Here is a 15,896-nt window from a genome sequence, read left to right as displayed (position 1 = left end):
AAGACATGGACAAACTCCAAGGCGACACCCCACTGCACATATACAAAGAGGCGCATCCAGCTAATTGGCAGTCCTGAGAGTGAACTACGCCTCCCTGACATACCAAATGTACACCAGTGGGCACAATCTGGGGAGGACAAAGAGGCTGCAGGGATGGGAAAGCAGCACTCATGGTGGGAAGCAGCACTTGAGTCAGCAGCAGCTGAATCAGCCTCCTTACACAATTGTGTACATTTAGCAAAACTGTTCCTATGTTCCCCTTACCTTCTACCTCCACCTGGCACTAAATCTTACCAATTCTTTCTCCAAAGTGTATCTTGAGTTGTACAGTTCTCTTCATCTTCCTTGTCAACAGCATTTCTTGCCTAGACCACGATCTCCTAATAGGTCCCCTTCGTCCTCTATGATTCAGTGTCCACATAGCAACCACCAATATTTCATGCCACTTCCTGCTACAGCACATTAATGGGTCCTTTGAACAAAACCCGAACTTGCTCATGGCACATATGATAGAGATACTCTGATCAGTTCCCACTTCAAGACAAGACTTGCTGCCCAGCTACAGAGAATGTGTTGAGCAGACAGTCTCCATTGTGTGGCATATAATGGCTTATTAATAGGCATTTGGGTTTCTAGTCTTTCAACATGCCATATTTATTACTGCTATTACAAATAGCTCTGTGAATTATGATAAATTACTTATTTCACCAGATAATTTTGAGTAGATTTCTAGAAGTTAGATTGCTAAGGCAGAGGGCATATGCATATATATTTTGCTGTCTATAAGGGCAAGGGTTTTTGACTGCCCTTTCAACCTCCCCCACACTCAGTACCCAGAACAATGCCTAGCACGTAACAGATGCTCAATATATATTTGTGGAATGAATAAATTTGGCTCTGTGCCTGCCCCAGCCACCCTTCTGATACTCTCCTGCGTGTGCTTGGGGCAGCCCCCACCACCTGTCATCCTCCCCTGGGCCTGCAACTGGGCCTGCAACCTTGCCTGTCTGCCCAATTCCAGGGCACTCTCCACTCCGCCCAGGCCTTGAGTGGCCACATTAAACAGGAAAATGAATGAATGAATGAATGAATGAAAAAAATAAAACTAATTAGCAGAGATGATTGTCCTTTTGAAAGTTAAGAAAAAATCATTTTTCTTTGTGTACCTTTTATTTGTCAACCAGTAAGTATCTGACTTAAAATATTTATCACTACCCAAATGCAAAATTCCTAACCTTGGAAGGCATCAAGGTAAGAAAGTTTAATAATCGGTCAGTTATTTTGGACTTCAGCCATTTTTTCCCAGAGAAAAAAGTTATATTTATATTCCCTTCCTAGGATAACAATGAACCACAGTGTAACATATATGCAATAAAAAAATATGTGGTAGGATCATAATACATCATCCATAGCATCTCTGACTAAATAAAATTTGAAAACAGGCTGCTGGCATCTTAGAGGGACCTGCTGGTGCTGCCTCCCCAAAGAGATATGGGTACTGTGGGTAGGCAGATGGGTAAGTGACCCTCAGTAACTTCAAATGGAACTCAGGACTCCACTCCTCCCAACTCCAAAGACAGTGAGTCTAAGCACTTCCCCTCCCATTACAGGATGGGAGAAGGTAGAAGAAATAGGAAGATGGGCGTGGGAAAGGATGGGAAGTGGCAGGGGGTGGAAGAAGGTGACCATGTGACCAACTAGAATTACAGCAGTCACATCAACCACCACCACTACACCAGCAGTAACAGTAACATCCACTTTAGGCAATGTGAGTAACACTTACAGGCAGGGGGGAATTCCCAGCAGAGTAGTAGCTGATGAAACCAACTGAAATGACACTGAGGGAAGGAGGGACAATGAAAGGGAGGCACCAGAGTAACATCTTTTCTCCTAAGAGGAAATGAAAAGGCTACAATATTAATTAGGGTTGTAGAATGAGTTCTAGAGGTCAGGCAAACAGGTGAGCAAGCAAATGGAAGGAAGCTCAAGTGGGCATCCGTGGTCAACTAGGAGTCAGGCTTCCTTTAGGTTTGATGCCAGGATAAAAAGAGAGGCTCAGGGATATCCCAGCATTGACAGAGACAGGAAGATGAAGAAACAAGGTGGGTGAGAATTCTCATGGGAACTGGTGGGGCAGAGCAGCAAAATGATCACTGAGAAAGATGAACAAAGGCAAAAGGAAGTCAAGAGCAAAGAAGGAAATGGGCTTCCTAAGGCTCTCTGCAAGAGACCTGGGCTGGAGCCCCTTCTTTCACTTTTTCACACATTCATTCAATACTATTGAGCACCTACTCTTAGCCAGGTGCTATTCTAGATAAGGCAGGGAACAAAACTTAGTCCCTTATCTCATGAGGCTTGACTTCTAGTAGGAAGAGATACCAACAAATAACACCTCTACTGAATATAAGTAAACAGATGACTGCCTGCTATTTCTATATCCTTCTCATTTCATCAGCCTGCCCTTTTGGGTTTCCTAAGAAACAGGACACTTGAACTCATGTCAGAGTATTTACAAGAAGGATTAAACAGAACTTTCTTAGCTCCTTCCAAACGCTATTTTTTTTCTCAAAATGAAAATCACTTTTTTAGGGGGGGGAGGAGGGGAGAGTGAGAGCAAGCAGTTGAGGGGCAGAGGAAGAGGGAGAGAGAGTTCCAACCAGGCTCCATGCCCAGCATGCAGACTGATGCGGGCCCAATCTCACAACTAAGATCATGAGATCATGACCTGAGCCAAAATCAAGAGTCAGATGCTTAACCGACTGAGCCACCCAGGCGCCCTTCACTTTTCTTTTTTCTACAAAAGTAATACATCTTGAAACAAATACTGAAATTTAAAGGGAAACCCCTAAAGTTGAAAAGGTAAGTCTTATAATTTCATATCCACTGTTAAAAAGTCTGGAGTATATCAATATAGGCTTCTCTTTAAATATATAAATGCATTTACAGTATGAATATAATGTACCTCATTTATAAATGCATATTTATAATTATTGATAAAGTACAATAATGGTATGCACTATACATACTGTTTCATAAATTGCCTTTCACTTAATATTTTCCAGACATCTTTCTGTGTAAAAATATGGACGTATATTAACCTTCTCAATGGCTGCATAGTAGTTAATATTCCATTGTACAGAGGTAACATAATCTATTCACTTAATCCCCTACAGATGGATGTTTACGATACTCTAGACATCCTTGTATAAAATTTTTACACATTTGTCAATCATTCTTTAGGATATCTTCTCAGAACCGGAATCAAAAGGTTCCCATGTATTTGGAAAACTGATCTCTAAAATTCTGTTTTCCCACATGTCAATAAAAAAAAAAAAATCCTTGTCATATACTTTAAAATTTCCCCCGAAGTCTTTGGTTTCTCTTTTAACTTTGTCTAGGATTTTGTTTTTATAAAAAAGTAGAAACTTCTTATGCTGTCAAATTTGTCCATTTTTCTATTATGGTATCTGGCTCTGGTGTCATGCCACTTACTCTTCGCCTTCCTTGCTCCTTTTTACCCTTCAGGTGTCAGCCTAAATAATACCTCCACAGAGTAGCTTCCCTAATGTCCATCTAAAGAGAGCTGTCCTTGTCATTTTTTTCTTAGAATCTTTGTTTATTCCTTCAGAGCTCTTTTCATAACTTGCAATGATCCATTTTTGGTATGTGTAACATGTCTATCTTTTCCACTAGAGTATAAGCTCCAAGAGGCCTACTATGTTCCCTGGGTCATCTGTATATTTTCCACTACACCTCCAACATCTAGCATAGAATAGACACTCCTAAATTATTTGGTGAACAAATTTTAGTTTCTTCCTTCCTGAGGCCTATTGCTAGTTTTTCTCAAATAACATTCCTTCTAAAAGATTAAATGAATAGTAACGGCTGTCGAACTGACCCTTCACTAAAAAGTAATGCAGAAGGAGGGAAAGTATATCGCATTCACCACTTTTCCAAAACAAATGCATCAAAATCAGGTATCGCTGCACACAGACTGGTCAGGAAATCTTGGGCTAGACTTAATTGAACACTGCAGTATGGCAACTATGGCAACTGCATCAGGGTATCAGGCAAGTTATTTATGATATTTAAGGAAATTCTTCTGGCTTAAGGACATGCAATATTGCTTTTATGACATTCAAGCCAGCATCTACATACTCTACCTGGAGAATTCTTGATTGTTTCAAAATATACCATTAACCTACTTTGAAAATGAAGATCTGTGACAATACTAATTTAGGATAAAAGGAGGCATGTTATTATGCCAGAGCACCCAAAAAGTTAAAAACTTGTAACTTAGTTTCTATGGATATTCTCTATGATAGTAATTAATCATTTGATTCAAAAAAGTGATATTTAGGCACAACCTTCAGCAATAGTGATCATCAATTCCTTGAATAGTATCAGTTAACAAGGACACAAACTGAGGTTTAGGATAGCATGTTTTGCCACTTGGTAGATAAAAGAGTTCACTTCAAAGTCATCAGTTGGTACCTTTTCATTCTCACAGTAAAAAGCTTCATGGTATTCAGGTTAGATGAACACTTTTGTGGATAATTCTTAAGAATGTCTCTTTCCTTTGAGACTAAGATACCTGTAAATGTGGCAGGGATTAGGAACATTTCTACCTGGGAATTTTTTCTCAAGAGTATCTGTAAATAAGGGTTTCAAAGTCTAATACAAATTTAAGTGGAATAAAAGCTGAGTTATGTTTTTGTACTATAGGCAAAAATATTTACATTCTACTATTATCATTTACTTGTAAAAACTTTTGTTTCTTTTAAAAAAATTTTTTTAATGTTTATTTTGAGAGACTGAGAGAGAGAGAGAGAGAGAGAGAGAGAGAGAGTGAGCAGGGGAGGGGCAGAGAGAGAGGGACAGAGATAATACTAAACAGGCTCCATGCTGTCAGTGCAGAGCCCAAGGCAGGGCTCTTTCTCAGAAACCATGAGATGATGACCTGAGCCGAAGTCGGATGCTTAACTGACTGAGCCACCCAGGCACCCTAAATACTTTTGTTTCTTTAAGTGAGAGGCAATGTTATGTTTTCTTAGGTGAATCCATACAATGTACTAACCTTCACTGAATATATTATATTATCGGACTTATTACATGCAAATATTTTTCCAATACACAAAGGAATTTTCTGAACAAATACTCTAGTATAATAATATTCTATGGCTTTTATAATTATTGCATTTAAATTAGTATGTAATATAAATTTCTTGGCAAAAATATCCACCTGGTAATAAGAATTTGGAATTCACTTGAAAGAAAATTTTATTAGTGAGGTTATTTTCAACAAATACATATGAAATTAAATGTTTTTATGATAATCCATCATGTAATTTGGTGGCCACAGATAATGCAATTAGCCTAACTTTGTTGGGGGGGGGGGCAATTACTGAACTGTTATGCTTATCAGTCCTCACTAAAATAACACTTTTTCCCTGTCTAAAGAAGAGAGACTGTTAAAACCGATAATTGTAGAAAAGTTAGAAATAGTTTGAAAGAATACAGGACAAAAAACTTTATTTTCCTCTTTAACATTTCACCTTATATCCATTGTGCAATTCAGAAAACACTTAACTTTATTATGGTGTGTGTCTTCAATGTATGAACATTGAAGATGAAAAGCAATCGATTATTTAAACTAACGTCTTTCAAATTTAAATACAAATAAAAACACATGACTTTTGAATAAAAAGAGACATTTATTTTAGTTAATTCAAATTATAATAGCCACATGTGGCTACTGGCTACTATATTGGATTGATAGTCTACATTAGACAGGTCTAGACAGTCTAAATCAAAGATAGGGTATATTACTAATTATTTAGAGAAAGCTTAAGTTGAAAGATTTATTAATTACAATAAAAATAAAAATTGAGAACTATCATAAGAAAGTAATGTGTCCAAAATGGAAATTCTTCCATAACTCAACATTTGAATAAAAATGTTTAGAAACTGGAAACAAAAGTCATTCAAAGATGTAGACACAGAAAAAATAAGTATATAAAAGGATAATGAAAGAAAGAGGAAAAGTTAGTTTATGAAAACAGTCTTGTTAGATTAACAAAGGAAAAACGTTAATTATCTGGTAAGCAGAACATGGCAGCACTTTATAAATATTTGTTGACCTGAAATGACTTTTGTGGTGGTAACAAAGAACACGTGTTACCTTAAGGCTGCAAATAAAACAACCTCAAGATTTTAGGTAAATTATGCATGAGAGACAAGTATTAAATTTAGGAAGTCAAGGAACAATCCCAAAGGCCAAAGGTAGGTATTATGGTGGGCTCTTCCTCATTGTGTCCTTTGGCACCACTTGTCAGATCACTAGAAACCACTGAGCTGGCCTTCTTAATTTCCTTTTTAAAAGTTAAATATTTTCCGATTATAGAGAAATATTTACTTTATGTATCAAATTCATAAAATACATAAAACATAAAGAAGAAAATCAATTCACCACCCAAACCATTTTGTATTTGCATTTCCTTCAAGTCTTTTATTATATCTTTTAATACACACATACTCCCTTACTTTAAAAAATAACAGGGTCAGGAAGATATGGTATATTTTATGATTTTCTTTTTTAAATTAATTCTCATACAATGTGTTTATAAAGGCAAAGCATATGAACATGACATTAACTGAGAAAGAGGTTAAGCCAAGTGACTAATTAGATTCACACTTACACCTTCATTGCTAATTGTGATAACCTGTTTGAACTAAGGTCTCCAAGGGTTAATTAGCCAGCAGCATTTATCAGTAAAAGATAATGTTCTTAAATTTTACAAATATGTGCAAATTTATAAGTCTCTCATTTTCCAGTAAGAATTTGAACTCCAGAAAATTTTTCTCACATTGGTACTTATATTAAAGACATAGAATCTTACCTAAGTTGAGAAATAATTGCCTTGGAAAATAGAGCTGCAGGTAAAACACCAATTAATGTGTTCATTGTTGTTTCTTGTTTAAGGAAATTGCAAATTGTAAAATATGCTAATAACTAAAAAGAAACAAAATAAAAGATAATTCAAATTATCATGGCCCAAATACTTGTACCTAAAAGAGAAATCATACTCTTGTGAGTAGAATTTTTTCCACTGGTGCATATTCCTATCTTCCTGGCAGGAATTTGAAGATCAAAATTCCTGAGTCTTCAAAACCTAGTGTATTCTATTTTTATTTTTTTATTTAGATTATTTTATTTTATTTTTAAAATGATAATTCTTTTTTAAAAAATTTTTAAATGTTTATTTTTAAGACAGAGAGAGACAGAGAGTGAGCGGGGGAGGGGCAGAGAGAGAGGGAGACAGAATCAGAAGCAGGCTCCAGGTTCTGAACTGTCAGCACAGAGCCCAAAGCAGGGCTCAAACTCATGAGCCATGAGATCATGACCAGAGCTGACGTCAGACTATTAACTGGGTGAGCCACCCAGGAGCTCCCTTTTTTTCTTTTTAAGAAAGAGACAGTGAGAGAGAAAGAACATGTGTGCAGAGGGAGGGAGGGAGGGAGACAGAGGGGGAGGGAGAGGGGGAGAGAGAGAGAGAGAGAGAGAGAGAGAGAGAGAGAGAGAGAGAGAGAATCTTAAGCAGGCTCCAGGTCCAGCATGGAACCCAATGTGGGGTTCAATCTCACAACTGTGACATCATGGCTGAAAACAACAGTTGGTTGCTTAATTAACTGAGCCACCAAGGAGCAACTATTTAGATAAATTTATTAAAAAAATTTTTTTTCTAACGTTTATTAATTTTTGAGAGACAGAGAGACAGAGTGCGAGCAGGGGTGGGGCAGAGAGAGAGGGAGACACAGAATCCCAAGCAGGCGCCAGGCTCTGAGCTGTCACCACAGAGCCTGATATGGGGCTCAAACCCACGAACTGTGAGATCATGACAGGAGCCAAAGTCAGTGGCTTAACTGACTGAGCCACCCAGGTGCCCCTTAGATACATTAATTTTAAAAGAAATCCTTCAGGGTGCCTGGGTGGCTCAGGTGGTTAAGCGTTCAACTTCAGCTCAGGCCATGATCTCGCAGTTCACAAATTTGAGCCCTGCAGGCTCTGTGCTGACAGCTCAGACCCTGGAGCCTACTTCAGATTCTGTTTATCCCTCTCTCTGGCCCTCCCCCCGCCTTCAAAAATACATTAAAAAAAAATCTTTCTTAAAAAAATTAAAACAATTTTTTTTACTTGAGTATAGCTGACACACAAGATTCTATTAGTTTCAGATGAAAGCCCAAAAGATTTTAAAACAAAAAATGTAACTAAAAACTATCAGAATAAAAGCACTAATTATCAACTGTGATGATTAGTTTTATGTATCAACTTGGCTAGGCCATAGTACCCAATTATTCAATTAAACACTAACCTAGGTGTTGCTGTAAAGGTATTTTGTAAAAGCAGGCAACATCTATGAACCATTGATTCTAAGTAAAAGAGCTATTCTTCATAATTTGGGTGACCCTCAACCATTCAGTTGAAGGGCCTTAAGAGCAAAACTAGGAGTCTCGTGAGGAGGAAGAAATTCTGTCTCAAGACTGCAGGATCAATTCTTGCTTGAGAATTTTTAACCTACCTGCCTGTCTTGCAAATTTCTGACATGCCTGCTCCCACAGCTGTGTTAGGCAACTCTCTGAAATAAATAAATCTCTTAATTATATCTACATCTCTTTCATTCTTCCCTTCCCTCCCTCTCTCCCATCACTTCGGCAGAGAAATGCCTCCTGCCTTTATTCTGTGAGTAATATATATGCTCCATAGCTCCTTATTATCATTGTGAAGTCAAGTCCATTGCAATTATGCCACTCTAGTACTGAAATCTGCACATCTGACCATCTGACAAGTACCACAAATTAGTACATTTAACAGCGTAAGCTCATATATTTCTCTTCCTATCCAGAGTGTATTCACTTAGTCAATGAATCTAGGGATTCTGGTTTGTTTGTTTTTTAAATATGAACTATTATTTTTTTTAATGTTAATTTTTGAGAGAGAGAGAGAGCAAACAAGGAAGGGGCAGAGAGAGAGAGAGAGAGAGGGAGACAGAGGGTCTAAAGGCTCTGCACTGACAGCAGATAGCCTAATGCGGGGCTTAAACTCATGAACCATGCATGACCTGAGCTCAACTCAGATGCTTAACTGACTCAAGCCACCCAAGCGCCCCTAGTTGTTCTGTTTTTTAAGGAGTAAAATAAAGTTGTTAAGAAAGATGAAGACATTAAAAGAAAGTAAAAAGTAAAAGAAAGTTGTTTAAAAAGCCAAACTATGGGGAAAAGGATATATGATAACTGCAAGTGTTAATGTAGTTAACACAGTTACTGTAATTTAACAATACCTTTTACTCTGCACTTCCTAACAGCCAGGGCAAGAAGCTAAACAAATTATATAACTCATTTTACTTAATAAAAGGAAACATATTTATTCTTTCAGAGAGAAAAAAAAGTTTGTTCTTTTTTTTTTGTAGATGCATCTAGGAAGAGTTTGTTTTCAATAATTCTTAAATAAGAGGTAAAGAGCAAAATGACCAATATTTTCAGTAATCATTTTTAAACAGACGTAGAAGTGATTATCTTCTAGACTTTTTACTTATTAATCAAAAGCCCAACTTAGATGGGGGTGCTATATGTTGGATGATTTCACTTGATACACTAGGTGGCTAGTACATCCCTTAGATCTGCATTGTTCAATGGTGGTCGCTGGTGGTCACTGACAACCTGATGTGTGGCTAGTGTGAAAAGTGTAGCGGTGCCTGGGTGGCTCAGTCGGTTAAGTATCTGACTTCGGCTCAGGTCATGATCTCATAGTTCGTGGGTGCAAGTCCTGCACTGGGCTCTGTGCTGACAGCTCAGAGCCTGGAGTCTGTTTCGGATTCTGTCTCTCTCTCTCAAAAATAAATGCTTACAAAAAAAAAAAAAAAAAAAAAGATAGGCTATAAATGTAGGATAAATACTGGATTTCAAAGATTAGCATTAAAAATATAAAATATCTCACTAACTAGTTTTTATATTGGTTACATACTGAATTGATAATATTTTGATATACTGGGCTAACTGAAATACATTATTAAAATTAATTTCACTTATTTCTTTTTACTTTTTCTAATGGGGCTCGTAGAAAATTTAAAGTTAAATATGTGGCTAATATATTTCGATTGCACACTGAGGCCTTAGGTAGTTCTTCCCCAGGTTTTTCACAACAGGAAGTAAGTGGCCACTGGAGGACTAAGAGCATCAGTATTGTGGGCACATCTCTATAGAGGTCTGGCTCAACAGCTGGGAAGTTCTATCCTAGAAGATCTTCTTTAGACATAATTTCCCTCAGCCATACTTTTGAAAGGATCAAGACGTTAGATAATCTAAGACATGCTTCTGCAGAGCGTCAGTTTGTTAGCAGTGTTTCAAATGGAGAGGAGATGCCTGCTTCTAATCCCTAATGGGCAGCAGTAAGACGGCCACTCTATTATCAAACTAGAAAAATACAATCAGGATTCTTACTAGGAAAGAAAATCATTAGACTCTTCCAGAGTTAAGCTTCAATTATACTTATAGGCCAAGTCAAGCTGTTGTTGAAAAATTAATCTCAGGGTCTGTCAAGTACCTGGGTAAGTACTGAATGACAGCACAGAATTTCATCCCATTAAGATGCTCCTGGGTCACAAAATTTTCAAGTACATCTGATAGACATACATACACTCTTTCTCTTTAATATTTCTTTTTTTAAAATGTTTTATTTATTCTTGAGAGAGCATAAGTGGGGGGAGGGGCAGAGAAAGGGGGACAGAGGATCCAAAGCAGGCTCTGCACAGACAGCAGTGAACCTGATGTGGGGCTTGAACTCATGAGATACAAGATCATGACCTGAGCTGAAGTCGGATGCTCAAAAGACTGAGCCGCCGAGGTGTCCCTTTCTTTAATATTTCTAAAGACATATCCTTTTGTGCCAAAAGGACCAATGTGCACTCATGTTACAAAATCAGTTGGCCTGCTGAATTTAATTACTAGGTAGTGACAATTTCAATTTTGGGCTCCAGTTTGTCTGTTAAGACAACAATTCTGGTTTTCATAAAGCTGATGCTGAACAAGTGATTCCAAGGAAGAAGAGCAAGATACTGGAAAGAGTGAAACAGGGAAGAAAAACAAACAGAGGTATGCTCTGGTCAATGCTCTGGACATTGGGACCCAATTCCTGCTGGAACCTTCTAAGGAGTAATGTTGAATGTGTCCGAACTGTTTCAATGTGCTTGACCCATTTGCCCAAGGGGCAGACAGGGAGTGTTTATCCATTAGTTCCTATCCCTCACGGGTCAAGGGTTACCTGGTGTGTTAATCCTCTCACATTTCCAGGCTGACTCCCCACAAGCATCCCATGCTACAGTGTCAAAGTAGGAAGCTAAAGTTACTCAGCAGAGCTGTAGTGAGATTATACCTAAGACAGATGGTGGCTGCAGCTAGGCTGGAGTAAAGCAGGACAAGAGCATGTGAGGGAGGGCTCAAGAGGTATGTGGTAACAGTTTCTTATATGTCTGTCCCTTAGTGCATTGAGATTGAGAATATCAAATAATCTTGAATTACAGACAAAGACTATCTTTTCAAAAATTCAAATATATTGAACTGTTTGGAATATTATGGTGGAAAAAATATAGGAAGCTCATAGACCACATAAATGGGGAGAGGGAAACAAAGCAGAAAATTTCATGATAATTTCTATAGAGCAAACATTCAAAATACCAAATATTATTCTCAAACACAGATTAGTCCTTTAATAAAAGAGTTTAAATGAGTGGATAAGTTAGAAATATTTCTATATAACTTCTCATCAAATTAGGATTCTTATGGACTTTAAATAATAAGTAAAAATTATAAAATAACAGCAGCTATCACTTATTTAATATCTATTTTGAGCTACACATTGGCTAAGCATTTTACACACACCAGTTCACTAGGTTAAAAAACTACTGTCAAGATTTAGGGTGACTCAGTCGGTTAAGTGGCCGACTCTTGGTTTTGGCTCAGGTCATGATTCCACAGTTTATGAGTTAGAGCCCCACCTCGGGCTCTGTGGTGACAGTGTGGACCCTGCTTGGGTTCTTCCCTCTCTCCCTCTCTCTCTGCCCCTTCCCCACTTGCACTGTCTCTCTCAAAATAAATAAATAAGCTTTAAAAAAACTACTGTCAAGATGAGTAATTTTCAACTTTTTGTACTATGACCTTTAGTAAGTATATTAGGGTTATCAAAAAAAACCAGAACCAATAACATGTGTATGAATGTATGTGTGTATATTTATATATATGTGTATGTATGTATTTATATATATATGTATGGATATATGTATATATATGGGGGGGACTGATTAATTTTAAGGAATTGACTCACATAATTGTGGAGGTTAAGAAGTCCAAATCTTCATGGTAGGCTGGTAGACTGGAGACCCAGGGAAGAGTTAATGTTGCTTGAGTCCAAAGGAGTCTGCAGGCAGAATCCCCTCTTTCTCAGAGGAGGTCAGTCTCTTTTCTCTTGTGGTCTTCAACTGATTGGATGAGGCCCAGCCACATTATGGAGGGTAATCTGCTTTGCTCAACGTCTATTCATTTAAATGTTCATCTCATCTAAACAGTTCCTTCACAGCAAAATCTAGACTAGTGTTTGACCACAGGTGCTGTGGCCTACTCAAGTTGACCCATAAAAATAAGCCACCACAATAAGAAATACAGTACATGAACATATGTGCATATGTGAAATAAGAATTTCATAAAACAATACTGTTAGTATTTCCTATTGTGTATTTTTTCTACTCTGTTAAAAAGAAAAAATGGTTATAACCCACTAAGTTGATTTCACAACCCACTAATGTATTGCATAAATTGAAAAACCCTACCCTAGATGACACATCCGTTTGTTCAAGTTGTAGAAAAACAGCAAAAAAAAAAAAAAAAAAAAAAGTATCACAATGGCAACAGAATGTGATATTTCAGAAGGAAATTAAGTATATTTGAATACATGAAACACAGTGAACATATGTATATCAGAAAAGTTATAAAAAATGCCTAATTTCTTATTACCATAGCAACAACATACACTTAGCAAATTAGTACAGTATTTTGTCACTGTCATAATAAATATTTGAGAATAAAATCTGGCATGCCTAACTGTGACAATCAACAGTGGCTTGATATCCTAGAGGGTACATCACAAATAAAACCAATATAATCTTCCTAAACACCATTATTTAAAGAAATCAATTTACATCTGATAAAAGTAATCAGTAACAATTTATTTTTCTTGAAATTTAGATTGTGAAGATAATCATTATTTCTTCAACATGGAAGAATAAGAGGAATATCATAAGAAATTGTTTTGGTAAGATAACCGAGAAAGGTGTGAATTTAAAAAAAAATACAAACCTGCCCTCATTTTAACTCCCTTAACCATTTTTCACTGGGTGTAAGCCCAGTTTTAACACCTAAATGGGACTTGTCTTAGTAACTGATGATGTGACTCAGAAGGTTAACTATTCAGAACAAATTCTGTATAGTGTTTAATATGCACCCAGTAAGTTATGATGAATCTCATAAGACACTGAGCATAAGCATATCTAAAAATAATAAATAATGGCAATCTATTTATATACAACTTAAAAAAAACCCTTTTATGTTCTGCACTTTAAAAGTCAGATAAAAGGTCAAAATAGAAGGAAAAAATGTGCTAAGGATAAATGAAGCTCAAACTCAGACCTCGGCTTTGTAAGGAGGCATTTAAGAAGCAATCCTTTTAGGGGTTCCTGGGTGGCTCAGTCAGTTAAGCATCTACTCTTGGTTTTGGCTCAGGTCATGATCTCACAGGTTTGTGAGTTCCAACCCCACATTAGGCTCTGTGCTGACAGTATAGAGCCTGCTCGGAATTCTCTCTCTCCCTCTCTCTCTCTGCCCCTTCCCCCCCTTTCTCTCTCTCTCTCTCTCAAAATAAATAAATAAACATTAAAAAAAGAGAAGCAATCCTTTTAGAATAAGAAAGGTGGGATGCTTGAAGTTTGAGATAATGTTTAGCAAGACCTACTTAAAATCAATATTTGGAAAACCAAAAAAATTAACACAAACTAGCATAAAAATTTCTTGCACAGTTAATAAATAAATACCTCCAGTTAGGGAGACACACTAGCTTATGGTTGAGTATAGACTCTGACAAGCTTGAAATGCTCAAGATTTACTTTCATTTCCTACCACATTTTTTCTAGGGAAGCATGGCAAATTTTATATCACCTTTTTTTACAAAGCTAGAGGTCAATACCAAAAAAGGTATGTAGAAAAGTCATTTCTAAGTGTTATGTCATTGAGTTTCAAGTGCTTGTTTTTATTCATTTATTATGATAGTTAAGTGAAAATGTCAGTATACAAAATAAAAAGTATACCGAAATTAAAATAACATACCAATGTATGAATAACTTGTTAAAGTTGAATTGTGCAACCAACTATAGGATTTGGGGTATTTTACTATTTCTATTTTTAAAATTGTTATATTAATTTTTTATTAAAAAAATTTTTTTAATGTTTATATTTGAAATAAAGAGAGAGACAGAGCATGAGCAGGGAAGGAGCAGACAGAGATGGAGACACAGAATCTGAAGCGGGCTTCCGGCTCTGAGCTGTCAGCACAGAGCCCAATGTGGGCTCGAAATCATGGATGATGAGATCATGAACTGAGCTGATGACGGATGCTTAACCGACTAAGCCACCCAGGTGCCCAGTAACATTGTTACATTAATTTTTTAATCAAATAAAGGATGATAAACCAAGTAAAGTCATAACTCTGGTCGTGCCAGACTCATAGAAGTGTGCAATAACTCCACTGGCAGGTATAAACTGCAGGCCTTCAGGCGCTCCTGAATGGGGAGTTGCTGTGCCTAGCCAAAAGAAGCACACAGTTTTAGGCATGAGGGAGGTGAAATGACTGGCATAACTCCACCCGACGGAACTTTTCACTGCGGATGGTGGTCAACCCATCCAGATACATCTTCTTTGGGGAGATAGAAATGCTAGTAGGTGAATAAAGAATGGGATGTTGATCAAGTTCAAGGATATATCCTTTCCAGTCTGGGAAACCAAAGATCCCAGAATGACTACATAACTGAAGACATAATGCTCCCTGTGTAAACTTGCAATAAAATCTAATTTCTGAAGGCAATATGTGAATGTTTTTCCCTTGCGACCTCAAAGAATCAGACTAATTGACTTTTGCAGAGGAAATAAAAAGAAAACTAAAAACTGAATCTAAACATAATTGAACAGAGTTTATATCTAGGACAGGTTGGTATGTACAACAGAAATCTATAAGGAAACTATGTTAGCTATTAGGCACATATCAGGTGCTTGTTAAGTAACTAAATGAATAATAAAAATATACAAGCATTCAGGTTTTAACAAGGAATTCCAAAACTTAAGCTACGATGATTGTTTTTTATGCATATTGCTATGATAACTTCTTAAGTGCCTTCAGTATTTTATAATTTCAAGTATTTCACTTTTCAGGTTATTCTAGATATCTTATTTTTGTATCAGGAACCCAATACGTTGTCTTAAAATATACGATTACAAGGTTTCATTGTATTCTTTTTTTTAATTTAAATTCATATTAACATATAGTATAATATTGGTTTCAGAAGTAGAATTTAGTGATTCATCACTTACATATAACACCCAGTGCTCATACCAGCAAGTGCCCTCCTTAATGACAATCACCCATTTAGCCCATCCCCCACCCAGTACCCCTCCACAACGCTCAGTTTGTTCTCTGTATTCAAGAGGCTCTTAGGGTTTGCCTCCCTCTCTGTTTTTATCATATTTTGTTTTTCCTTCCCTTCCCTTATGTTCATCTGTTTTGTTTTTTAATTTCCACACAT

General features: G+C 36.9%; 1 protein-coding gene and 1 long non-coding RNA gene across 2 annotated transcripts in view; one reads left to right on the top strand and one right to left on the bottom strand.

The window, feature by feature from the left end:
* NDUFAF2 (NADH:ubiquinone oxidoreductase complex assembly factor 2) overlaps positions 1-15,896 on the bottom strand; it is a 175,383-nt gene that overhangs the window by 19,598 nt on the left and 139,889 nt on the right. The window lies entirely within an intron of this gene.
* LOC122220365 lies at positions 7,399-14,589 on the top strand. The gene is made up of 4 exons (XR_006202826.1): positions 7,399-7,431; positions 13,294-13,360; positions 14,235-14,295; positions 14,566-14,589. It is a non-coding gene; the product is annotated as an uncharacterized LOC122220365 (long non-coding RNA).

Source organism: Panthera leo, chromosome A1, assembly GCF_018350215.1.
Source record: "Panthera leo isolate Ple1 chromosome A1, P.leo_Ple1_pat1.1, whole genome shotgun sequence".
Classification (NCBI taxonomy): Eukaryota; Metazoa; Chordata; class Mammalia; order Carnivora; family Felidae; genus Panthera; species Panthera leo.
This window is presented reverse-complemented; position numbering and strand designations above follow the sequence as displayed.